This window comes from Mesoplodon densirostris, chromosome X (assembly GCF_025265405.1).
Source record: "Mesoplodon densirostris isolate mMesDen1 chromosome X, mMesDen1 primary haplotype, whole genome shotgun sequence".
Classification (NCBI taxonomy): domain Eukaryota; kingdom Metazoa; phylum Chordata; class Mammalia; order Artiodactyla; family Ziphiidae; genus Mesoplodon; species Mesoplodon densirostris.
The window spans coordinates 119,435,456-119,437,881 of record NC_082681.1 but is presented as its reverse complement, the minus strand read 5'-3'; the positions used below and the strand labels follow the sequence as shown (position 1 = coordinate 119,437,881).

The 2,426-nt window shown below is 39.2% G+C and overlaps 1 pseudogene; it reads left to right on the top strand.

Moving 5' to 3' along the window:
* Positions 1-1,373: 1,373 nt before the first annotated feature.
* On the top strand, positions 1,374-1,964 carry LOC132482467 (centrin-2-like; annotated as a pseudogene).
* Positions 1,965-2,426: the final 462 nt, after the last annotated feature.

Below are 2,426 nucleotides of genomic sequence, written 5' to 3'. Positions count from 1 at the left end.
CTTTAGAGTCCTCAACATCAAATATAATACCTTTATTGTACTTGGGTTTAATAGAAGTCAAATAAGCCATTATTATATCTGTTGCAAATTTTTCAGCAAGAAAAATAACTTGGTATGATGAAATTTTTATAAGTGTATTAAATGCAAGTGAGATAAGAGCTTTTAGATGAACTTTTTAGGAATAATTATGTTTTAGAAATGTCTACTTGAGGATGATCTTTCCAGATATTTGATAATGTGAAATTTTACCGTTGTGTTAAGTTAAATGATGGAAGTTTGTTGAATAGCTGTGTCATTCCCAAATAAATCCCAAATAAAATAAGATACTGAGACATCAATTACTAAACAGAGAAACTAAAGATATTTAGGACTATTAATGAATAGGTTTGGCGCCACCTTGAGATGTTCCCTATAAGAAAGCAAACGTGGGACTTCCATGGTGGCGCAGTGGTTAAGAATCTGCCTGCCAGTGCAGGGGACACAGGTTCGATCCCTGGTCCGGGAAGATCCTACATGCCACAGAGCAACTGAGCCTGTGTGCCACAACTACTGAGCCTGCACTCTAGAGCCCATGAGCCACAACTACTGAGGCCTGCGTGCCTAGAGCCTGTGCTCTGCAACAAGAGAAGCCACTGCAATGAGACACCCATGAATTGCAATGAAGAGTAGCCCCTGCTCGCTGCAACTAAAGAAAGCCTGCACACAGCAACAAAGACCCAACGCAGCCAAAAATAAATAAATAAATAAATAAATAAATAAAATAAAACTCCCTCTGCTTTCAAAAAAAAAAAAAAGGTATGAGGAATAGAATTGCATTTTATTAGTGAAAAGAAAGTAAGTCTGATTGAGAGCTGGTTGTTTCTGGATGGAAGAAAAAGTGATGGATACAGAAAGTGATGGAAGATTTGTGGGAAGTGGACCCTGAGGAAGGAGTTTTGTGCATGGTCAGGACTGGCTAAGTTTAGAATAAATTTAATTGATTAAATGAATTTTAAAAGTAAGCTGGTACAAAACTTGAATTTGGCTTTTCTCTCTGTTAAGAGAACAAGTTTTCTTAAAATGTTGAACTGCCTTTGATAACAGATTTTAAGTTTCTTTACCTTTTAAGCGATCTGTTCTGTATTTGCATTTGAAATCTTTTATTGTTACTTTGGCTAAGTGAATAACTATTGTTTCACAGTGACCTGTGATCCTATCTGACTGAGTGTTCTAAACCCTTTTGATATTTTTCTGACAAACTTTCCAAATATCAAATTTTAATTACAGTTCTTTTGACCTCCAGCTAAGTTCGAGATGCTTTAGAAGACCCATGAAGCATCTCACAGAGAAATATTTCATCAGTATGTTAAATTACAATACATGGAGAGCATTATTACATGAGTGATAAACTTTTTAAAAAATATACTGTATGGAACGGGAAGTGGAGTCCATCTGCGATGACCTCTAACCTTAAGAAGACAAACATGGCATCAACTGCTCAGTGAAAAAGGATGAGTCCTAAACCGGAGCTTACTGAAGAGCAGAAACAGGAAATTCGAGAAGCTTTTGATCTCTTTGATGCTGACGGAACTGGGACAATTGATGTTAAGGAACTTAAGGTGGCAGTGAGGGCACTGGGCTTTGAACCCAAGAAAGAAGAGATAAGAAAATGATAAGTGAAATTGATAAGGAAGGGACAGGAAAAATGAACTGTAGCTACTTTTTGACTGTGATGAGTCAGAAAATGTCTGAGAAAGATACCAAAGAAGAAATCCTGAAAACTTTGACGCTCTTAATGATGATGAAACTGGGAAGATATCGTTCAAAACTCTAAAATGTGTGGCCAAGGAGTTGGGTGAAAACCTCACTGATGAGTAGGGGCAGGAAATGATTGATGAGGCTGATAGTAATGGAGATGGAGAAGTCAATGAGCAAGAGTTCCTGTGTATCATGAAGAAGACCAGCCTTTATTAAGATCAGTGTCATCTTTTTTTAAATTAATTAATTAATTTTTATTTTTGGTTGTGTTGGGTCTTCGTTGCTGTGCGCAGGCTTTCTCTATTTGCAGTGAGCGGGGGCTACTATTTGTTGTGGTGTGCAGGCTTCTCACTGTCATGGCTTCTCTTGTTGCAGAGCATGGGCTCTAGGTGTGCAGTCTTCAGTAGTTGTGGCACACGGGCTCAGTAGTTGTGGTTTGCGGGCTCTAGAGCTCAGGCTCAGTAGTTGTGGCGCGCGGGCTTAGTTGCTCCGCGGCATGTAGGATCTTCCCGGACCAGGGCTCGAACCCGTGTCCCTTGCATTGGCAGGTGGATTCTTAACCACTGAGCCACCAGGGAAGACCAAGATCAGTGTCATCTTTTATACCACAAGCACATGGAACTCGATTTCATGCCTGCTGTTGTGTGAAGCCTGGTGTTTTTTTTGTTTGTTTGTTTTTGTTTGTTTGT